General features: G+C 38.3%; 1 long non-coding RNA gene across 1 annotated transcript; it reads right to left on the bottom strand.

The window, feature by feature from the left end:
* Nucleotides 1-16,743: 16,743 nt before the first annotated feature.
* On the bottom strand, nt 16,744-19,097 carry LOC114815121. Its single transcript, XR_003762899.2, has 3 exons — nt 19,028-19,097; nt 18,395-18,517; nt 16,744-16,825 (listed from the first exon to the last, which is right to left on the bottom strand). It is a non-coding gene; the product is annotated as an uncharacterized LOC114815121 (long non-coding RNA).
* Nucleotides 19,098-25,456: the final 6,359 nt, after the last annotated feature.

The following is a 25,456-nucleotide window of genomic DNA, read 5'->3' as shown; positions in this document are numbered from 1 at the left end:
TGATCTGGAGTGTAAAGGGGTGAGTGAGTCAGCCTAATAAAAATAGACACATAATGTATTTAGAGATTGATAGGAAGTAGAGATCAAGCTCTTTATCTTTTTTTTAAAGAGTAAAGCTGATTTCCTGCATCTATCAGATGGTATGGTTTAACTCAATACTGAATCAAAAAAGAGGAAATTTGATCCAAATTTACTTAGTAGAAATCTAATTATTCAAGACTACTGGAAGGAAATGAGGAGCAGTGTCATATCAAAAAGGAAGCAGCTTCATTCTGAACTCAGAGAAAATATGCAAGACTCAAAGACTAGAATTTTTTTTCCACTTTGACCTTAAACACAATAAGAGTCTGACTTTAATGTTAGAGGGAAAGGTCAAGTAGCTTTTTATGTAACTTCAGCAAGCCAAAACCATAGTAGGCCCATTAAATCTCTAAAGAAAAATGATATTCACAAACAAATGTCACAGTGGTTTTACAGTTGGAACATGAAAATAACAAGTGCCCATTACAGGTCCCCAAAATGCTTGTTATACATAGTAATTAGTTTATCCCACAGCACTGGAATAGTCCGCATATAAACACCCACAACCACCCACACACATGAATATATACCAGTAGTCACAAACATTCTCCTAAATGCGGGCATGTTTGTAGTAAAACTCATTTGTGTTACTAGATGAAGGAAAATGGAATTGTTTCTATTAATTGATCCATCAGTAGAATATTGTATAAAATAAATCAGTTCTATGTAACGTTTTCTGGACATGAATTAGATATAATGGAAAAATGAATTTTTTCCAGCATTCGAGTTTGTTCTGGGATCATATGGTCCATAAATCTGTCTGCTGTGTGACCTTGGGCAAGTCACTTCACTTCAGTGGGCTTCAGTTACCTCATCTGTAATATGGGGATTGAGACTGTGAGCCCCTTGTGGTACAGGGACTGTCTCCAACTCAATTTGCCTGTATGCACCCCAGTGCTTAGTTCAGTGCCTGGCACATAGTAAGCGCTTAACAAATGCCATCATTATTATTGTAAATTGACATAAGTTCATTCAGTGCAGTTGAAACAGTCTTGCACATGCATGTGGTGTCAGTCATGGCATGATACTGCTCAGCTTCCCAGCATCTGCTTCATTGTTAGTGTTCTATAATACATAGTCCTGAAGATTTTCACCGTTCTGTAGTATTTAAGCTCTTACTTAAATTTAAGCTAAGTGCTCTGGTAGATACATGATAATCAGATGGGACCTGCCCCACATGGAATTCACAATCTAAGTAGGAGGGAGATCAGTTATTTCATTCCTGTTTAACAAATAAGGAAACTGAGACACAGAGAAGTTAGGTTACTTACCCAAGGTCACACATTTGTTGAGGCCTGATGGGGACAAGGAATCTAAACGATGTTATCTTGTAATTTTTCCAGGAGTTCATTCATTCATTCAATCATGTTTATTGAGTAAGAAGGAAATGGATTCTAATCCTGGCTTCGCCACTTGTCTGCTGTTTGACCTTAGGCAAGCCACTTAACTTCTCTTTGCCTCAGTTACCTCATCTGTAAAATGGGGATTAAGACTGTGAGCCCCATGTGGGACAACCTGATTATCCTGTATGTACCCCAGCATTTAGAACAGTGCTTGACACATAGTAAGTGCTTAACAAATACCATAATTATTAAATGGCAGAGCTGGGATTAGAATCCACAACCTCTGACTCCAACGCCTGTGCTCTTTCCACTAAGTAATGCTGCTTCTCTACCTGTCTTACCCTCTAGTCTGTAAACTCCTTTTGGGCTGGGATCATGTCTACAAATTGTAGTGTACTCTCCTGCATGCTTAGTAGAGTTTGTTGTACACAAAAAAATAATAATGATAATGATGTTGGTACTTGTTGAGTACTTACTGTGTCTCTTCAAGCATTGTTCTAAGTGCTGGGGTAGATACAAATTAGACTGGACACAGTCCTTGTCCCACATGGTGCTCACAGTAAGGACTGGGATTTAATCCCCATGTTACAGATGAGGTAACTGAAGCACTGAAAAGTGAAGTGACTTGCCCAAGATCTCACAGCATGCATGTGGCAGAGCTAGGATTAGAATCCAGGACCTCTGACTCCCAGGCCCGTAATCTTTTCACTAGGCCACGCTGCTTCCCCAGTAAATACCACTGATTGATTGCTTGTTTGAGTCATCTCTGAGCATTACTCAAATGACATGGTATTCAATCAATCAATTATATTTATTGAGCACTTATTGAGTGCAGAACACTGTAGTAAGTGCTTGGGAGAGTACATTATACACAGTTGGTACGCACATTCCCTGCCCACAAAGAATTTACAATCCAGATGGGGACACAGACATTAATATAAATAAATTATGGCTAAGTACATAAGTGCTGTGGAGCTGAGGGAGGGATAAAGAATGATGATGTTGATGGTATTTGTTAAGCTCTTACTATGTGCCAAGCACTGCTCTAAGCACTGGGATAGATACAAGGTAATGAGGTTGTCTTACACAGGGATCACAACCTTAATTCCCATTTTACAGATGAAGTAACTGGGGCACAGAAAAGTTAAGCGATTTGCCCCAAATCACACAGCTGATAAGTGGTGGAGCTGGGATTAGAACCCATGACTTCTGACACCCAAGCCCGTGCTCTTTCCATTAAGCATGCTGCTTCTCAAAGTATATTTCAAAGTGTTTCTCAAAGGGTGCAAAGTGCAAGGGCAACACAGAAGGGAGTGGGAGAAATAGAAATGAGGACTTGGTCAGGGAAGGCCTCTTGGAAGAAGTGCTTATAATAAGGCTTTGAAGGTGGGGAGAGTAATAGTTTGTTGGAAATGAAGAGGGAAGGAGAGAAGGGAGGTCAGAGGCAGGAAGTATGTGAGAGATTGTCAGTATGATAGGCTAGATCAAGTTACACTGAATAAATTGGTATTAGATTTTACTGTTTTCACCTTGGATCTTTTAGCTGAGGGCATAGCCATCAGAGAACATAACTGGTCTGAGATTAGTTGGAACAATCACACAACAGTGCAGTGTTTTGAAAGATGGTTAAGCATCAGCTTCCTAATGACCTTGGGTCTTCCTCCATACTGCTCCCACCTGATTCTGGCACTCCTTTTCCAAAACTCTAAGCTGATGTTCCTCCGAGGGGTTGCCAGTGATGGGTAACAAGGGCTTGGGCAACATAGGTAAAATCTGATGCAAAATCTGATGCAAAATCTGATGCCCCTTATTTTTTTCTTGTATTCTGAGAAAGGGTGTAGTCTCTTATTCCGTGTACCTCTGCCTCCCCCCACACAACACACAGACACACACACCCACACACACATGCAAACACTTCTCTACCCTGAAATCCCACCCTCCTAGTCTGAATAGCTTTTCCAGAATGAAGTACTCAGAGCATAGTTTGGGTGAGCACACAACACCCTTCCAGATGGAGTGCTTCACTTCAGGCAAGAGAAACAGCACAGCCTAGTGGTTAGAGCTTGGGCCTGCAAGTCAGAAGGACCTAGGTTCTAATTTTGACTTTACCATTCATTTGCTGTGTGATGTTGGGCAAGTCATTAACTTCTCTGTGCCTCAGCTACCTCATCTGTAAAATGGGGCTTAAGACTGTGAGCCCCATGTGGGACATGTGCAATGTCCAATCTGATTTAGCCTGTATCTATGCCAGCACTTAGAACAGTGCCTGACACACAGTAAGTGCTTAGGATCATTTGTCCCAGGGTGCTGGAAATCATATTTTTCTTCCAAAGCAGAAAGTTGAGTTGCTTTCCTTCATTTCAAGTTCTAAAGCCATATGTCTCATTGCTATGCACCATCAAAAACCTAGTTGCTGTGTTTCATCAGAGAGGTGGCTATACTTCAGCGGTGGGTGATGTAATCCTTGGGTATAAATTGCGTATCAGTGTATTAACGGCTTTGGTACACACAGGGATGAAAGTCCTTATGATATAGGATCAGTATTTGAACCAGGATCTGGGAACTGCTGGAAAAGACCCTTTTGCTGGCAAATGTTTTAATGAAGCATGAGGAAGAATTGACCAGCCTGCATTACAACTGCTCTCAGGCCTCTTACATTCTAACAGTAGATAATTCTGCTATATGATTAATAAGGAATCATTTTCCATGAATACCAAACTGAAAAGGATATAAATTAATCAGCATTATTGCTACATTTCAAAAAATCTAACATGACATGGATGTCTTGGCAAAGTATGTATGTTCATGAAGTATCTATATAAACCCTTATCCCGACCTTAAACTCCTGTCCTTACTTCAAAACTTAAACAATTAACTTGCTTTGGTTCACCCAGGTGTTATTCACACATAATTGCTTAAAAACAGGAAAGTAGGACTCATTTAGAATATTTATTTAAAAATAAAATAAAAGCTTCCTCACTGTGATAGAAGCAGCATGGTGTACACTGTGAAGAAACACATCAACTATTCAATTTGTAAAGCTACTGAAGATTAGTCCTCAGCCAAATAAGCAACAGTTATTCCTAGCACAATTGCTGAAACATCTCCAATTTTATGTGAGAACAATTTGGATGCATAATCTTGCATTTAAAAAAATCAATTCTAACTTTTCAGTAATTCAAGCTTGTCTTCCCTTTCTTTAGCCCAAATTAGACTTCTTATTTAACTGGATTTAAGAAATCATTCACTAGTTTACTATTTGTAGGGAATGCAAATTATTGTAAATGAGGGGACGATTTCTATCTTCCTCGTCATTACATTACTACCTTCATAATTTTTTCTTCTTTTCTGCTTCCCCCTCTTAACTCCATGTTTCTGTTAGAGTCCTTGTAAGCTGCTATCTGTCTCTTTCATTCTTTCTGCCTCATGTTTCATGGGCATTTGAATGTGTCTGACTACTTAGGTGTATTTTTATTGTCCTTCTATGTGCTTATTCTGACATGTGCCTTAGAAGAATGGCTTCGTGGGTACATTTATAAGCATGTTTCTTTTTGACCCTACATGTGAATAAGGTGCTATATATGTGTAAAATTTGTGCATGTGAATGTATGTTTGTTCATGTGCATGTGTGTGATTGTTTGGGGATATCTGACTTTAAGGAAAAAATGCCAAATATGCAGTGACCATATGCCTACACTTAGGTCTCTATGTGTATCTCATAACGCACCAAAAGTGGTGGGATTGAGATTTATCTGTGATGTTTCCACAGGAGACCCCAATATTATTTCCACTATGAATGCTGTTAAGGTAACTAAATAGAATCCTCACCTTCCATCCCATTCATAACGACTTATTTTCTGGACAGGTCAATGGTCAAAAATGCTTGAGACATTCAGTACTCATTTTCCCTGAATTTCCAGAAAATTGAGAGAGAGAGAGAGAGAGAGAGAGAAAGAGAGAGATTGCTTTGGCATCTCTTACCTAATCTCCAATTTTCACTTTGTTATGTAAATTTGATCAATTTGACCTCTTTGATACAGAATTGACTAAGTCCATGCCAGACTTTTTCAGAGACAGATGAAAAGTTTACTTATTCTCTCTTTCAATTTTACTCTCCTTCAAATGCTATTAATGATAATCAATTTATTCCTTGACTTTTGAGGATTTCTCATTTTAATCTTAGTAGCCTGGGATTCACTATTCTTCTAAGTGTTTTTTCAATTATTGGCTCTAAAATGTCCAGGGCAGCAAGTTTGGAAAGACTATCTATTTTAAAGAAAAACAAGAACAATTAAATTAAAAAAATCATGGTGACGCTTTCCATAGATCTGCTTTTTTAAAAAATAACAACCTCTTTAGTTCTTAATAGGCTAATTTGAAGTGATCTTTTTTCTCTCAATTTTCCATAAAATTATTTGGTTTCCTTGGGCTTTTTGTTTAGCTATCAAGTGCTAGGGGAGGCCTTTCTCTGTTAGAGTAAGAGTAGAAGACTTGAAAAATATTAAAAAATAATACTTGAAACTTTCCTGGTTTCAGGGTTAATCTTGTATCAGAATCTCTGTCTTGAAAGACTGTTACTCATTTATTACAGCTTGAGGTAAAACCTGTGAAATCTCATTCTAGGTTTGACTTAGGTTTAACCATATACAGTGAAGCTGTTTATAAGAAGGAAATACTCCTTCTTATAAATACCCTATTTATTTTGTTAATGAATTGTACATCGCCTTGATTCTATTTAGTTGCCATTGTTTTTACGAGATGTTCTTCCCCTTGACTCTGTTTATTGCCATTGTTCTTGTCTGTCCGTCTCCCCCGATTAGACTGTAAGCCCGTCAAACGGCAGGGACTGTCTCTATCTGTTGCCGACTTGTTCATCCCAAGCGCTTAGTACAGTGCTCTGCACATAGTAAGCACTCAATAAATACTATTGAATGAATGAATGAAAAATACTCTTAGAGAAATATGCAGCTACCACAGTTGAAAGCATTTTAGCATAATTATCTTTTTTTATATAAAAAGATAGGTCTAGATTCAAAGCATTCTACAGATTATATCATGATCAGCTGTTAGTTTTTCCCAACTGTAACTTGCACTTGTTTAAATTGTTTAACATCTGCATAATTTAAGAACCATAATAAATAGGTCATCTCTATGTCAGCTTCAGATATTTTAGTATTAATAAAACATTTATTTTCCTGAAGTTTATATTTTCTCTCTACTCAGTATTTAAAAAAGAAATATGCATAATCACATACTTCTGAATACACAGCATCACAGCTGCAAAAATTAAGAAAGTGGCAAAAGTTGTATTCAAAATGAATAATAACAAGGGCTGGTAAAAGAGATCAGAAGTTTATTAATGAAAGGAGCATGGATCTTTAAACAGCCTTCAGTGATTTAGAAAAAATTGAGAAGGATCTCAGAGACAAGCATCTTTGAGTCAATCAATCAATCATGTTTATTGAGTGCTGACTGTGCAGAGCATTGTACTAAGTGCTTGGGAGAGTACAATACAACAAAGTTGGTAGACACATTTTCTGAGATTCTTAAAAACCTAAAATGACAATATCAGCAATTCCTAGAAACAGGAAACAAATCTACTGATGCTCTTCAAAGGTAAGGGTTAGACTTACTGTGTTTCTGTATCAACAGAAGAAGATGCATTTGAAGTGCTTGTCATTCATTAGAGGCAGAGTTTAAGTGCCACTAATATCTCACGTTGGACAATGTCATTGTATTAGGGAGTAAAAATATGTACCAGTGGGATGGCTTGGGATCAGGGTATTTAGTCAGAAGATTGATTCACTGATTCATTTTCATTTAATAACATTTTTGAATGTCTTCATAAAGGTATCTCCTGATGGTATGAAGCAGAGAAATGAAGCAATTCTTTGTATTTTTCAGGCAAAGCCCCATTATCTGTTGGCATGAATTACCCAGAAATTGAGGCTACAATAACCAGTAGAATCTGAAAATTGTGGCATTGCTCTTGAGCAAAGTTGAGATTTTGGTTTCATTTATAGACTCCCCCCAAAATGGGTCATCCTAAAATTGATATGTAGAAAAATAATCTTATATCTGGCACAAACCCTTGGGTCATAAGCAGTGGAATCTACTCCCCACTGAGCAATTATTCAATCAGTCAATCAATTGTATTTATTGAGCCCTTACTGTGTGTAGAGCACTATTCTAAGCTCTTGGGAGAGAACAATAACAGTTTATCAATTGTACTGAGAATATACTGTGTGCAGAGCACTACACTAAGAGCTTGAGAGAGTACAATATCAATCAATGCATCATTCATATTTACTGAGCGCTGCACACACAGAACTGTATTAAGCACTTGGGAGAGTATATTCATTCAATAGTATTTATTGAGCACTTACTATGTGCAGAGCACTGTACTATGCACTTGGAATGTACAAATGGGTAACAGATAGACACAGTCCCTGCCCTAATATAGTTGGTATACACATTCTGTGCCCAAATGGAGCAGCTTGGCTAGTGGCAAGAGCAAGGGCTTGGGAGACAGAAGACATGGGTTCTAATCCTGACTCTACCACTTGTGTGCTGTGTGACCTTGGGCAAGTCACTTCATCTATCTAGGCTGCAGTTACCTCATCTGTAAAATGGAGCCCCATATGGGACAACCTGATTACCTTGTATCCACCCACTGCTTAAAATAGTGTTTGGCACACAGTAAGAGCTTAATAAATACCATAAATTAAAAAAAGGAGCTTGCATCTACAATCCCCCAACTTGCTCATCTCAGAACCACAAAGGATTCACTTGCACCATAATAATTTCAGCTGTTCATCTCTGGGCCATTGAGATTTCAATACCCTTCATGGTTTTGTTTTAAAGCTGGAGATAGGAAAGAAGATTATTTACATACCTGCCTGTTGTAAAATCCATTCCTTTATAGCCTTTACTTATTGAGTTGCTTCTACAATCAACAGAGAAAAACGAGGCAAAGATATCTTATGTAAGAGTAAAAGTGTGTGATGGAGTATGATTGAGCATGAGCAGGGAAATGAAATTAGAAAGCGAGAGTATATGTGTAGGAATGACTGTAGAATGGATGTTAGGGAATGAGAGTGGGTGAGATAGTAGGTGGAAGAAGGACTGATTGGCTTCATAAAATCATTTTTCCATTTGGAATCACCAGATTTTGGGGAGGCCATATTAAATGATGGGATCCAGGGAAATTTGCTTTACTGATTAACAAGGCAGATTTGTCTTTCCTTTAATCTCATTTAATTTCCTATCATCACGCTATTGTCCTCAAAAGTACTTTTTTAGGGTGCTGATCGTACTCAGTGGAAGACTTCTCATAACATTGATTCCAAAAGATATAGCAATGTAAGCTTAGACCAAAATATCTACCAATATGTCTTTGAACCAAAGGGCAAAAAGCAAGCTAATTGACTGCATCCATTCTCTCTTTGCCTTTTCTTCAGTGACTTTATTAAAGGAGCAAGTCAAAGTTAATTTTGGGGATGATTTGAACCATAACAAAGTGCGTGGAAACAACCTATTCATTTTATAGAGGCCTTTCTCTGACTGCAGTGAGTTACCTTCACTTGTCAAAATAGCAAGATAAATATAATGAATCTTGAATAAGAGAGTGCAAAATTTTTATATCTTTCAGTAATATTAGAAACAATAATTTTGGGGCAAAAAGTAGTTAGAAATATTACTTATTCCTTACAGGCATCTTATTCATATTTTCTATTTTTTCTAATCAACATATGATTGTAAATCTTATTTTAAAGTCCATATGTTACTAGGGGACAAACAGCAAGAAACTAAAAATATTCCCTCTGTAGGGAGGGCATTAGAATCTCCTTCCCTTTGGCAAATTTCATTCTCCTTTGTAGTTGTAAATAGAATGGGAAAGTGTCAGTAATATCAGTGTGTTGTACTCTCCCAAGCAGTAAGCATATAGTAAGCACTCAATTAATACGAATGATTGATTACTATCATTACAATGCAAACCCAAAAACAAATCTCTGGGTTATATTTTTTCATCCTTTTTGACAAGATGTCTATCAAAATGTGCCTCTGCATTCAGAATATTCTTTGTTTTAGCATTTCTTTGTACTCCCTGGGGTCTCTGTCATTTCTTTCCACAGATCTTATCTAATTCTTTAAAAGAAAATTCTGATTCCATTATTCACCTAAAACATTTGGGATGAAGCTTACTGTTATAAAACTTCCATTTGTATTACTCTAGACATATTTGACCCCTTCTACAACTTATTCTAGAAGGAATCAAATTTCCTAATAGTTAAAACCATCTACACTTATTTCCTTTCCCTCCTGGACTCTTTCTGGGTTCTTTACTTGCTTTTGGTGACAAATGTTTTCCATTTACAGAATGTCACATGAGTCATTTTAGTGTTTCTATAGTGTTTCTATTTCTCTTTTTTCAAGTTGTCCCGGTCAATGGTTAAGACTAACTCAAGACATGGAGATATCCCACATCTTAGTTCAGGAAGCAGCCAATTGCCCCGTTCATCATTTCTGTCCTTGCTGCTCTAACTCTCAGAGGCCCCACAATTAATTCTAAAGAAATGGTGAAATTGCACATAATTGCGGTTTTATTGTCCATCAGTCTTTCATTTTTTTTCTGCCCAGGGACTGTTGCACATTCTCCCTTTCATCGTCATATCCACCAACCCAGTCCCAATTGAATGACTCCATTCTATTGAGTAGGGCTCTCCATTTCTGAAGCCACTGAGTTCTCCTTTTTAATCGCAGACTCTCCCCATTTGTTATCTTAATTCTGCTGTTGTGGGACCCCTTTAGCTCTACCTCATGAATAGTTTAACGTCCTCAAGAGAAAACCATATTTCTGTAATGCTTCATATGTCATCTATTCCTTTGTCACACACATGGCTCTAATTTTAGGACTTTATTTCTAGTTGGCCCCATCACATAGTTTATTTTTCCCTGATTGTATCAATTTATTTTATGTCTCCTATTTCTACATTTGGATTTTCCTCTCTGTCATTCCCACACCCTGTAGTTTTATGCTTTTGTTTTTCTATCAAAACATTTGATTTTGACCCTCCTTATGCTCATGAAGGTTTCATTTTAACATGTTTTCTATGCCCTATAAATATTGACCCACTCTTTTTTAACTGGTCATTTTGAAAAAAACGTTCCAGTTTTCTCATCACCGAGTGCCTTGTAAACATTCATGCACACATGAAATATTCATGGTAAAGAACAGAGCTTTGGTCAACTTAGTCCTTCAGTCTCCTGCATCTGTAAACTTTCAGTTCAATAGAATTGGAAATTTTACCTGCCTATTCTATTATCAAAGATATTTCGATAGAAATACTGACACACATACACAGTAGTTCATAATAATGAAGAAGTCAAATACCCTTGCCCTTTCCACCAGCAGTCCATTTTGTTTTAGATTTCACTTTTTCAGATAGCACCTGCCCTGTGTAAGTCAAAGCAGTGACATATGCCATTCTCCTCCGGTTGTGGTGATGTCATTCTCACTCCAGGCATACCTTGTAGTTTAGTGGTCAGTGCAATTGATTAAGGGAATCCTGTGCAAATGTAAATAATACTGCATGTACTGTAAATAAATAATAATATATAAAGTACTGTATGTCCCATTAAAACTTGCAAATGTTCTATAAAATGTTCTTCTAGCATAATATTTTATATAAACTCATGACATGTTGTTAATGCAGTAGAAAGCGATTGAGACTAAGCAGCAAGTTAGTTCATGTTGCATCCAAAATCTGCTGTTATTATTTCGTTCTGCTCCCGCAGCCCACCACCAAATAGTTTTGTCTTTCATGTAAATAATTACCTTGGAAGGAGAAATAATTTAAACCTTCCAAATCCTAGCTGTATTATTCTTAAAGAAAAAAATAGCATCCTACAGAGACTTTTTTAAACATAAAATGTAAATTACACTCCAATCTATTTTTACCACTCTAATGTTCCACTGTTTCTACTGTCTGACAGTTCCACCCATTCATCATATTAATTTCTAATTTGGTAGACTATGTCAGACAAACCTCAGATACTACTGTTTATACCAACTGTAATTTACTCCAGATTGTGTTGTGTATCTCAGGGACCACACAAAAGCTTTGTTTATTTTTTAAACTTTTTTATGTTTAAAGCTTCTGGTTCTGTATACAATTTAGCCTTAAAAATTCCATCGCACAGTTGGTATCATATCTCCTGGAACAATAATTCCTTTTTACCTTTCTCCTTGAACCCTGGGTTTTCCAGATGGTTATAGCTGTCCTTTTGAAAATATTTCTTTCCTCTTCCAGCATGGCCTAGAGCATGCCAGGTGGTTAGAATACCCCATGATTATATGATGATGTGCATGAATATATTCAGAAATGCTCTTTCTGGCCAATAGAGTCCCATTTCATTTTGGGTAATAGAGCAGTAATTTACTAAATGATGCCCCAGTGACCTGAAATAATTAATACACCTCCAGATAACCCTCTCTTGGAAAGATTTTATACCATGTTTCTTAAAAATACAAGCTAAAAAGAATAAAGGAAAGTTGAATATGTCTTTCCCCATCACAGTTTGATGTGATATCAATTTTCTTGTTATTCTGAAACTTTGACCTACCTATAATGATTTTTTTTGTACTTTAGATCAAGATTTAGAATTTCATTTTCACCCTCTTTCTTTTTTGTCTTTCTCTCTTGCTCTTGATCGCTTTCTGAGAGGTCTGGAAGGAATCCGTTAGCATGTGAAGGGACCTTTTATAAGGTTTAGTAGCAGTAAAGGAGACCCCAGGAGGGATTTGAATTCTGAATCAAAGTAGAGTTAAAAAAAATTAACTCCTTTTTCCATAACTGAACCCAAGAGGAAATGCATGTAACTACCCACCTCCTTTAATTTGAGAGGTGGGCAGATAATCAATAGGGGGGGGGTCTTGTCAAGAGCACTAAATTCATTTCATTTATGATCAATACCAGACTTATGCATCCAGGGAGAGTAGTTTATATTGCAACTGTGCCACCTGGCTCTGAACCAGTTCAAAAGAAAAAAAAAAAATTATTTTCTTTTGATTTTTCAAACAACTTCCTTTAGTGTACAAATGAACCTGAGTGCACATATGCATATGAACACTCAGACATATACATATATAATAAATATCTATATATGTATATACATGATACATGGATATATTATAACAAAAATATATCCATGTATCTTATCTGATGAGACACTGTGTCAGACTGTGTATTATATCAGTCTGCCTAATTTTTCTAACCTCTTCCAGGATATAAAAGGAAGAGGTAATCTTATCTTTTGCAAAATGATTTATGAGGAAAAAAGAGGTAGTGTGGAGTTGTAGAACCGTGAGAAACCGCCTAGGGATCACACTCTTTGCAAGCCAACAAGAAATACATATTTTGGAAAAGAATTTACAGTCTGCCAAATGAACACATACTTAGACCTACAAATTTATGCTCGATGTTCTGACACCATGAACCATAAAAAATGATTTGAGCCTCTGTATCTATTTTGTTTATGTATTTTATCATCTTTAAGTAGAAATTGGTCTATGTATTTTGTATGTGTGTTTATAGACATGCCATACTCTGCACATATGACAGCTTTCTGTGCCCAGTGCCACACACAGATGCATGTTGTGCATGAACAACAGAGCCAGATCAAGCCATTGATGAGCCTGAAGTGTGGAGGGTGTCACAGGGATCCCTTGGGGCTTGCCCCAACCCAGACAGGGCATGCCCAGCTTGGGAATTTGTCCTCCTCCCTCTCTTTAGTCATTTGGTGCCACTGATGGAGGTGAGGAGAGCAGGAATGCTTTAGGGATAGAAGCAAACTTTCCTCACTCCTTGAGGTAGAATGCTTCTCTCAGGATCCTGACAAATCCCTGAAGGTGGTAACCAGTTGGCACTTTTACTGAATAGGTCAATCAATCGTGATGCACAAGGATGTGTGTAAAATAAAGGTTTCTTTCCTTTCAGTGCATTTAAATTTACTTCCTTCAACATAAGGTTTAGGCAGGACAGAGGAGAAAAACCAGACACAAATTCTCTTAGGATAGAAATTCTTTGTTTTGTGGGTTTGGCTTTGAAAACACTACAGACTTTCATATCTCACATGTCACAGAAAGGCCTAACTGCGATTGAATAATAATCCAAATTTAGGTTTGTTCACTGATCCTCGCCTACTGGTTGGTCCCCAGTGTATAAAATCAGGACTCACTCATTTTCTTCAAGGACAGGAGCTCAATTAAATCCCATGCTTGTTGATGTACAAGGACTAGCTCTTGGAGAGCAGGAAGATCCATGTCATGTCAATATGGGAAAGCATTCAGGAGAAGGAATTAGCAGTTGCCTTGTTACAATGATGTAAGGTTTTTTCCTGCCCTTAAGTGTCAGATATTTAGAAATTGGCATATGAGTGAAAAGCTCAGGCTGCTAGATAGTAGTATAACTGCAATCATTAGGATGGAAGTCAAAGATAGGAATCATGACATCAACCATCCTTTGAACCCAGTGAACATTGAGTTGGAGGAAGATTGTTGGGTCCAGTGAACCATTGGTTTGCCCTAGTATCCTGTGTCTACCAATTCTGTACTCTCCAAAGTGCTTAATACATAGGACTCAATAAATATGACTGATTGATTTACTAAGTCCTTATGAAGATGCAAGCAATGTTGCCTGAGTAAGGAAAAGAAGTGTCTCCTCCTGTTTCCTCCACAGAAGAAGTTGAAAGCAATGTTGCCTGAGTAAGGAAGAGAAGCATCTTCTCCTGTTTCCTCCACAGAAGAAGTTGGCTGCCAGCTGTAGGAGGACTGAATTATTCCCTTTTAGCAGATTATATTCCGGAGAATAGTTATAGGAGTGCTTTGCCAGTTCTACTCTGCTTGTCTCCTGCATATATCAGAGATCACTCCATTAAGTCCTGCCTTTGAATAGTATTTGAGTGCTACTGGAGAGGTAGCATGGTGTGGAGGACAGAGTACATTTCTAATTATTATAGTAATTATAATTGTGGTATTTAAATGCTTACTATGGTTTAAGAAATGTACTAAGCTCAGGGTGGGTACAGGCAAATGGGGTTGGAAACAGTCCCTGACCCACAAAGGGCTCACAGTCTCAATCCCCATTTTACAGATGAGGTCACTGAGGCACAGAGAAGTGAAGTGACTTGCCCAAGGTCACACAGCAGATAAGTGGCAGAGTCAGGATTAGAACCCATGACCTTCTGACTCCCAGGCCCATGCTCTATCCACTATGCGATGCTGGGAGTCAAAGGACTCAGGCTAGTCCTATTTGTCCCCCAATTAGACTGTAAGCCCGTCAAATGGCAGGGACTGTCTCTATCTGTTGCCTACTTGTTCATTCCAAGCGCTTAGTACAGTGCTCTGCACATAGTAAGCGCTCAATAAATACTATTGAATGAATGAATGAATGAAATTTCTGCCATGGGCCTGCTATATGACTTTGGGCTAGTGACTCAGCCTCTTTAGGTCTCTGTTTTCCCATCTGCAAAGTGAGCACACTAATACCCAACTCTGCATACACTTCAGAAAGGTAATGAGGGCTACAAGTGATGTAAATAATGAGAAAGCACTTACAAAATTAAAAAAAACTATAATTTTTATGGTTTTTGTTAAGCGCTTACAATGTCCAGGCACTGCTCTAAGCACTGGGGTAGATATGTGGACATCAGGTTCAACACAGTCCATGCCCCATATGGGGTTTACAGTCTTAATCCCCACTTTACAGATGAGGTAACTGAGGCACAGAGAAGTTAAGTGACTTGTCTAAGGACACAAAGCAGACAATTGGCAGATTTGGGATTAGAACCCAGGTTCTTCTGACTCCCAGGTCTGTGTTCTATCCACTAAGTAACACTGTTTCTTGAGTGTAAAACTAATTGGGCTTACATTCTAAATTGGATGGAGGAAACTGAGGCACAGAGAAGTTAAGTGATATGCTCAAACTCATACAACAGACAAGTGGTGACTCCAAGATTGGAATACAGGTCCTTCTGACTCCCAGACCCATGCTTTATACACCAGAGCACGCTGCTTCTCAAGGTAAAATCAAGGTGCTGTTATTGTGTGCTGAGTACTCTACTATTCATTCAGTCGTATTTATTGAGTGCTTACTGAGTGCTTAGAAGCAGTGTGGCTCAAGGAAATAGCCCGGGCTTGGGAGTCAGAGGTCATGGGTTCAAATCCCGCATCCGCCGCTTGCCAGCTATGTGACTTTGGGCAAGTCACTTAACTTCTCTGTGCCTCAGTTACCTCATCTGTAAAATGGGGATTAAAAACTGTGAGCCCCATGTGCGACAACCTGTTCACCTTGTATCCCCCCAGCGCTTAAAACAGTGCTTTGCACACAGTAAGCGCTTAACAAATACCACCATTATTATTATTATTACTGTGTGCTAAGCACTGTACTAAGGACTTGGCACACTTGGGATTGTACAACAGAAGTGAAAGACATTGCCCAGCCCTTAGGAAGCATGCAATCTAATGACTGGGGAGAACATCCATGTTGAAGTAATGGAGGAAGCTAGTTCTTACAGTGCTTAAAGTATGTGACACTGTGTCCAGGAGCAGTGTAGAATTGGAAACAATATTTCCAGGGGTCTACACATTCGCATTTAATCTTTAAATAAGGTTTTAAGTATAATTAGACCAGCATAAATGTAGCATTATTCACAGGGACCATTCATTTTCTCATTGCAATTTTTACCTTGTCATTCTAAATTATAGTGATTACTTTTTCTCAGTTGATCATGGGAAAGTACATGCAAAAGAAAAAGGCTAAGATGTGAAGCCAGTAACAACAAAAAAAAACCCCAAAATAAGTAGTTTCTCATTTCAGTACAAAATCTGGAGAGTAGTGATTGTGTTTGGCTAATGATTTGCAAAAATAAATACTATGGAAACCTTCCTTAGTGGGCATCAAAATAGCTAAGAACAAATGGCCTCTTTAAAGCGAGTCATCTTAGCGAAAGACATAATGGAAGCGTGGGCTATTTCAAAGTGGCATTACTCATTACAAATGGACCTTAGTACAGAATACATCGCAAATCATATGCAATCCTAAAATTGGCTGATCCCATTCAGGCTAAAGGGAAAGAGCTAGCAGTAAGTAACATGAGAGGAGGTATTGGCAGAGCTGTTTTTTATGTCATTACCATTAGTTTCACTATTTTTCTTTACTATTGTCTCTCTAAGGAATAAGGGTGTTAAAAATGGCCCAGCATTGTGGACCCATTTCTCATCTTTCTCTAACTGGGAGCCATGTGTTTGAGCACGGGGCTTCCATTTACCTGTCAGATAGTTCAGAGCTCAGCAGAGGTTCCGGAGTCTTGCTGTGAAATGAGAAGCTATCCCTCCTGACCTGAAATGAGAAATTATCCCTTCTGACATCAAGGTCACAAAAGAAAGCAAAATCTTTTTAATGAAACCTGGGAAAATTATATCCTTGGTGACAGAAGACACTAGATTTTAGTTACATTTTCTGCTTTGGAACTTGAAAGATTTTATTTAAAAACTGAAAAAAAAAATTTGGAATTTGAAGGGAATTAAAAAAAAATCAAGAATTTGAACATGATCAGAGAAAAGTATCACCTAATTCAGGAGCTTGGCTCATGTCTGATCATGTTATCCATGGAATTAAGTGGGCTTCAGATATATTAAATATTGCAAATTAAGGTTTACTCTTAGAGCAGTGATCAGATTATGACCCATGTGGCATTATAAAGACAAATCTCTTGACTTTGGTGGGGATGTTTTATTTTTTCAGTGCCAGATCAATCAATCAATTAGTGGCATTTATCGAGCACCTACATTGTACCGAGCACTCAATTGAATATTTGAGAGAGTAGTGATATGATTATGGTATTAAGTGCTTACTATTTGTCAAGCACTGTTCTAAGTGCTGGGGTAGATACAAGGCATACAATATGAGAAGGAAGTCTAAGTAATTGAGAGCAAAATTGTCATCAGGAAAATCAGAGCAAGAATTCTTGCTCTCCCACTTTTCTCCCATTGAATGGGAACTTTTGGCTATTCTGAACATTAGATTTTAAGTTCCCAACAATTCATTTCTACAGCAGAGAGTGATTTGGGTTTAAGTAATGAACCTGATCCTTTCCTATGGGGCCAGAATCCACATATTCCCTGAGTATGGGAAGATGAGCCTCTCCATAACTTCTTTTCCACATACTATTCTTTTCCTACATCCAGCAAATGGGAAAAGGAATCATATGCTCCTAGTAATCTTGCTTCCAGTTAGGTTGATCAGGTTCTGTGGGTCCCTTTTTGGCATGGGGATGTGACTTACAGAGGCATGGTTCTTGTAGAGTGGAGGGAAAGCAGTGGGAAAGAGAGGAGAGACAGATAAAAAGAGGCAGGCATAGGGAAGACAAATAGAGAGAAATAAAAAGGTAACAAAGAAAGTAGGAGAGGGTAGAGAGACAGGAGGAAGTTAGAAATGAGGTGAGGGAGAGAAAATATAGGAACGCTCTAGACCATAAACTTGAATATGGACAGGGAATCTGTCCACTGATTCTGTTGTACTGTAGTCTACCAAGCCCTTGGTACGGTGTTCTGCCCATAGTAAACTTTGGTAAATACTATTGATTAATTGATTGATTGAAACAGGGAAATGGGGAAGGGGAAAGAGTGTCAGGAAAGTTGGTAACTGTCTGAACCACCTATACTGCCTCCTCATCTGCTGGTGCTAGGGCCACCCATGCCTGTTGGACCAAGTAGAACGTTCCCTTCTCAGACTGATGCTAATGGTATATAAGAGCCAGTCTGCCAGAGACAGAAGGCTGGGTGTCCACCACTGTAGTAGTCATAGCAGGTTATTTTCTGCCAACCCACTTTAATGGAACCTACTTTAGGTCTACCTAATCCACTCAATCTCTAAAAAATGGAATGGCTCCTTTGGAATTTCACTTACCATTGAATTAATTGGTATGCCACATCATCCAGGGATTGTGCTATTATAGGCTCCAGCCATGAGCTATGTATGCAGGAAGCAAGTAGGTATATCAACTTCCTCATTCAATATGATACACCAAGTCTGTCAAGAAAAAGCAGTACTTGTTTAGGTCTGGATAGGATCTATGTAGACTAGAGAATAGATGATAATGTGTCTCTCAAAAGATATTGTATGATGAGTTAAAGCAAGTTGACTGCATGCAGTTGAGCTGAAAATAGGGTCACCAAACAAAAAAATGATTTGAAAATGATCCAGAAGATCTTTAGAATCCTGGGGAAGCACAGCATCATGAAAGGTAGCATTGCTCATGTTTTTCAAAGACTTAGAGCAAAATGTGAGGCAAAAAGATGCAGAGCCAGAGGAATAGAAGTCCAGTAAATAGCTCTAGTCACAAAAGCAAGGCTGGTCATCAAATGCATGTATGGAATAAAAGGCTCAACTGCTGGCCTCACACCTGTCTTTTTACTAGGATAGCACCATAATCAGTAGTGTTATTATCTACACTTAGATTATACATACACATATTCTCTGGGGAAGGCATAGACAGTCTAATTTCTATAGCAATATGAAGTATGGGAGCACAACACCTACTCTATGTGTTGTCTCCAATTATGTATTCCTAGGTTTCAGCCCCTTGTGATAATGTTGTTCAATTTTTTCCTAAAAAGAAAAATAAATAATAAAACATAATGGCAACCATACTTCACTTCAGCTCCCAGAAGAGAAGATTACATTATTATTCATAATTCTCCATTTTCACTGTATGGAAAATAAGCAAAAAAATGAAATAAGGAAAACAAATGTTTGTTTGAACACCTTAAAGTATAAAATGTTAGCAAAAATACTTAATTTAAAAAACTTTTTCAATGACAAAAAATGTCTCAGAACAATCTCACACTTAAGTGTCACTTGATATAAATATATCATTTTCAACTACTAAATATTCTAAGTCCCAAAACAGCTCAGAAACAAGATATTTTTTAATGTTAAATTTAGATTTAGCAAGATATTTGAAGAGTTTTTTATGGTATTTGTACCTATGTGCCAGACACTGTTCTAAGCACTGAGGTAGGTACAAGATAATCAGATTGGACACAGTCCATGTCCCACATAGGGCTCCCAGTATTTTAGAGATTTTTATAGATTAGTAACTGAGGCAACGAGAAGTTTAGTGACTTATACAGGGTCACAAAGCAGCCAAGTTGTAGAGCTAGGAGTAGAACCAGGTCATTCTGATTTCCAGGCCCATGCTCTATCCCTAAGTCATGCTGCTTCTTGGTGGGTTGGTGGGTTCTGGTGGGTTGTTATCATTTTGGCAGCAGGAGGGCTGAGATTGATATTTGTTAAGAGTTTACTATGTGCCAAACACTATATTAAGCACGGAGGAAGATATAGAAGTGCAGAAGATTCTTTACAGATTCCACATCATGATGTGGGAGTTTCATTGTAACTACACTTGCTTAATTTTTCTTTTTATTACTATTATTAATTAATAATAATGGTATGTGTTAAGCTCTTACTATGTGCCAAGCACTGTTCTAAGTGCTGGGGTAATACAAGGTAATCAGGTTGGACCCAATCCCTTTCCCGCATGGGTCTCACTGTCTTAATCCTCATTTTACAGATGAGGTAACTGAGGCACAGAGAAGTTAAGTTACTTTCCCTAGGTCACACAGCAGACAAGTGGCAGAGGGGGGATTAGAACCCACATCTTCTGACTCCTTAGTCCATGCTCTTTGCCACTTGACCATTCTGCCAAACATAATTCTGCATTCTTGCTTAACCTAGCATCATAGTCCTCACCAACTTCACTGCATGCATCAGCACATATGTATAAAATGTTTCTTCCAACACTATGCCCTGCTGTATCCACAGTACACCCCACTGTCAACCAAACGTTCCTTACTTTGCTAGCAGTTCTAACCAACTGTTCACTGAAACCACATCTTATTGCACAGCTGTGTTTATGTCAAACTCTTCATGAACACAGTTTGTAAAAAAGTCTTCTACATTCACTCTATGATAATGATAATAATAATGATAATGATGGTATTTGTTAAGCGCTTACTATGTGCCAAGTACTGTTCTAAGCGCTGGGGTAGACACGGTGTAATCAGGTTGCCCCACATGGAGTTTACAGTCTTAATCCCCATTTTACCTATGAGGTAACTGAGGCAAAGAGAAGTTAAGTAACTTGCCCAAAGTCACACAGCTGACAAGTGGCAGAGTGGGATTAGAACCCACGACCTCTGATTCTCAAGCCCAGGCTTTTTCTATTAAGCCACGCTATTTCTCTGCATATTGTATTTTGGGGGCAACCTATGAAAATTTTGAAATGACTGTAAGGTCTTGTAGACTTTGTCTACATTAGCAAGCATGAGCTGCAGTTTCTAGGTCCCTGCAGGGTCCAGTGATCAATCAGTGGTTATTTACTGAATGCTCACTGTGGGCACAGCCGTTTACTAAGCATGTGGGAGAGTACAGTATAACAAAGTGATTTAGGAGGATGTATCCTGTGGTGCTCGTTACCATTTTGGCCAAGATTTTGCTGTGACCTTGACATGGAGGTCCAAGAACCTGCTGTCAGAAATACTATCTATTGAGCATCAAGAATTTGATTTCTAAGGTTTCTTTCTTATTTTTTTTTCAATGGGGATTATGGGACTGCACCTTTCTGGGTTTACTCTGAGCCCTGGCTAATAAGGGACATCAGGCTTATAAGCTATATCCACACATGCTATTAGAACTTCAGTGATGGTAATATTTTCAGATACCACAGACAGTCATGAATACACACACACACACATCAAAAAAACTTGAAAAAATATTTGATTGTGAATAGAGAATGTGCATTTATTATCTCAAGCATTTACTTAAGATACACAAATAACCTTGGGTCTACTTGTCGAAGAACTTTGTTCTAAACAGCAGGATTTCAAAGAAAATTAATTTTACAATCTAATGAGGGTGATGAGCAGACACAAAAACACAAACAATTAGGCAAAATGTTCAAATGCCAGGGGCACAAAATATGAATATAATAGAAATAATGGTATTCATTGAGCACCAGCTGGGTGAAATGCAATGTGCTAAGTGCTTGGGAAGTTGCAACAGAAGCAGAAGTCAGAGTCTCTGTCCATAAGGTGCTTTTTAAATGGTATTTGTTAATAATAATTAATAATTATGGTATTTGTTAAGTGCTAACTATGTACCAGCCACTGTACTAAGCACTGGGTATATACAAGCTAATCAGGTTGGGCACAGTCCCTGTCCCACATAGGGATTACAATTTTATCTCCATTTTACAGATGCGGTAACTGAAGCAGAGAGAAGTAAAGTGACTTGCACAGAGTCACACAGCAGACAAATGGTAGAGTTGGCACGAGAACCCAGGTCCTTCTGACTCCCAGGGCTTGGTTCTGTCCACTAGGCCATGCTGCTTCCCTACAGTCTACAGTCTTTCAGTTTAACTGGGAAGATAGACATAAATAGAGTAGATTGAGATAATCTTCAGAACCTCTGGGCAATCTGGAAGAGTCCTTGGAACCAAGACAGGAATTAAAGGCTTAGACCAGGCCCAGTGGGATCCTGAGACACTTGAGATAGAACAGGAAGGACATAGAGCCTTGAAAGAGTCCAAATGTGTTTTACGATCACTGGACATTAGTTAGAGTTCTTCTCTGGTACATGGCTTCCCCAGATAAGAACAGTTTTTTGGTCATTCTCTTATATTTTACCTAATGTGAACACAGAATTTTTAACTCATGGTAAAATATGAGTTTTGATGGCAATTGTACCTGGTCCCTGCCCAGACTTGAATATGATAATAACAGGTCCTGTGAGCTGAATTGTAAGACTTCACTTTAAATGGAAATTAACATGCCCGAAATTTAAAATTGACACAAAATAAATCACTTTAGTATGTGTCAATACAGTAAGGTGTGCACAGTCATCACAATTAATGCCTGAGTATTGTATTGTCTAACACAAGCTGTTTCTATGCTACATTCATTAGGGTTGAGATTGTTTCCGCAGCCGAATTATTACAAGCAGTTAAGTATCTAATAGAGAAGCCACACTTTGAACAAGAGCCACTGCTCTTAAATTTAGCAAACCACAGTAGTTGCTAAGCTGTTTGCCAGAAGAAATCATTGTTGTTTTGTACATGATAGTGAACTTTGCAAGTACATTTAATTAAAATAAAAATTTACAGTGAGAATCACAGAGGTTCTGCAGCTTCACTGACTCTTCAGTTTCATAGACAGCTACTGAGTCCTGAGCCAAATATGAACTTTATAGGAAGAGCTATTAAAAAATAACATTTTTAATGAAGAAGTTATTGCTCCAGGATCTTGGAGCTCAGACCTGACATCTGGATAAAGAATTATATAGTTGCTAATTGATTCTCATGCTAAACTGTCAAGAGAAAGACACCCATTTTACATGTGTGCTTCTTTTCTAATTCAGGTGTTTTTGATTTTCCCAATTTCTTCACTTCAGAATGAGCAGTCACAATTTAAAATCCAGAGTGAGACTGTTGTGAACAGAGAAAAATTACTAAGTCAAAAGATACAGCATATTTCTCTTGAGGTGAATGGTTGAGAAAGAACTAAAAATGATATTTAATAGAATATAATTCTTTTTCCTGGTGATGAGATCACACTATGCTTTAGGTACAAGGGGAAGCAGACTCGAGGTTAGCTTTATAGCAGGGAAATCAGTCAATAATCAAGGTATTCCTTATGCACTTAATTCTGGGAAGAAAATTGTACTAAAAACCTGGAAAAGTTTAATAGAGTTAGTTGACATGATACCTTCCTTCAAGAAGGTTACAATCTAGGAGAGGCAGACAGTAAAATAAATTACAGGTACAGGGAAGTAATAAAACATGAAGATATATTTATGAGTGTTACAGAGAAATGGGAGTACTCAAACTTTTTATAATGGTGTTTAAGTTCTTTGACTCAATGGCACTTGATAATAATAATGATTTAAGTGCTTACTATGTGCCAAACTCTGTAGCAAGTGCTAGGGAAGACAGGTTAAGCAGGTTAGACACAGTCCCTGTCCTGCATAGAGCTCACAGTGGGGCAGAGTCAGAATTAGAACCCAGGTCCTACTTACTACAAGGCCTGTGCTCTATCTACTAGGCCACGCTGTTCCTCTTAGGTGATTTGGAAATGCTGAAGTGGCAGTAAGGAAGGACAAAGAGTGGGAAGATGAGATTAAACAAGGGAAGGCCCCAGAGGAGATATGGAAACAATAAATCAGTGGTGTGCAGGTCACTATACTAACCTCTTGAAAAAATGCAATACAACAGAGTTGGTAGATGTGGTGCTTGCCCACAAGGAGCTTACAGTCTACAGAGGAATACAGGCATTAAAGAAGATTTGGGATAGGGGAATTAGTAGTGTATAAGAATATTTACATAAGTACTGTGGGTGCTTAAAATGTACATAGCCAAATGCATAGTTGATGATAGAGGAGAAGGGAAATAAAAGACTTAGTCGAGAAAGGTCTCTTAGAGAACATGTGTTTTTAGGAGGGTTTTGAATATGGGGAGAATGGTGGACAGACAGATATGAATAGAGAGGGAGTGGCAGGTCAGATGGAGAATGTGGGCAAGTGGTCAGGGCAGTGGAGATTGAGGTAGAGAGAGTAGGTTGGGGTTAGAGGAGTGGAATGTGCAGGTTGGGTTGCAGTAAAAGAGTGACAAGGTTAGGTAGGAACAAGCTGAGTGCCTTAAATGAATGGTGAAGAATTTCTGTTTGATGCAGAGGTGGATGAACAATCATTGGAAGTTTTTGAGGTGTGGAGAGATATGAACCACTTGCTGAAGAAGGCACTGTGGGGAAACAATATCCAGGAATGGCCAATCCAGGACTCTTTCTTTTATCATAATTGAATTTCAGCCCATTTTGGTTTTCTTGTAGTACTGGAATAGAAGTGCTTATAATTCTCATTATTTGCAAAACTTTCCATAGGTTTAGAGAAATCTTTGACTAGATTTTTTTCTCCCAACTAAAATTTCTTCAGTATTAAAGTAAGGCTTTTGATTGGCTCTCCGAAACTTCTGCACACCCATAGATGTGGCTGATAAATCTACAATATGTCTCTCCTTATGGTCAGAGAGACCCCCATCTAGAAAGCTTCAGAATAGGCTGGCATGGGCTGGAATAAAACCCTAGGGGGAACAAGAAGGAGGCCAACAGCCCTAATGCTGGACTTCTTTCCTCAGCCTCACAGAACTTACATACCTAGCTGTATTTTATTATTGATGTTTATGTCCATCACCCCCTCTAGACTGTTAGCTCACTGGGGGGCAGAGAACATCATGTTGACCAACTTTGTTACATTGTTATGCTTTTAGACTATGAGCCCGTTGTTGGGCAGGGATTATCTCTATCTGTTGACAAATTGTACATTCCAAGTGATTAGTACAGTGCTCTGCACACAGTAGGTGCTCAATAAATATGATTGAATGAATAAATGTTATATTATGCTCTCTCAAGTGCTTATTACAGTGCTCTGCATGTACTAAGCACTCAATAAATGCAGTTGATTGAATGATCTTCCTGACTTCGATGGAGATCCCAGTAAAGCCAGCAGAACTGGGAAGTTTCCTGCCAACTGTCTCCTCCTCAGTCTTCATTAAGCCAATGCTCAATCAATCAATCACATTTATTGAGCACTTACTATGTTCCCAGAGCACTGTACTAAGTGCTTGGGAGAGTACAATATAACAATATAGCAAACACATTCCCTGTCCACAATATAGTCTAGAGGGGGAGACAGATATAAATGAATTATGGATATGTTCTGGGTGTTCTGGGGGCTGAGGGGATGAATAAAGGGAGCCAATCAGAGCAACACAGAAGGGAATGGGAGAAAAAGAAATGAGGGCTTAGTCAGGGAAGGCCTGTAGAGGAGGTATTTGAAGGAGGGGTGATAAATTGTCTATTTGATATGGAGAGGGAGGGCATAACAGGCTAGAGGCAGGATGTGGGCTAGAGGTCTGGG

Source organism: Ornithorhynchus anatinus, chromosome 1 (assembly GCF_004115215.2).
Source record: "Ornithorhynchus anatinus isolate Pmale09 chromosome 1, mOrnAna1.pri.v4, whole genome shotgun sequence".
NCBI classification, from domain to species: Eukaryota; Metazoa; Chordata; class Mammalia; order Monotremata; family Ornithorhynchidae; genus Ornithorhynchus; species Ornithorhynchus anatinus.
This window is presented reverse-complemented; position numbering and strand designations above follow the sequence as displayed.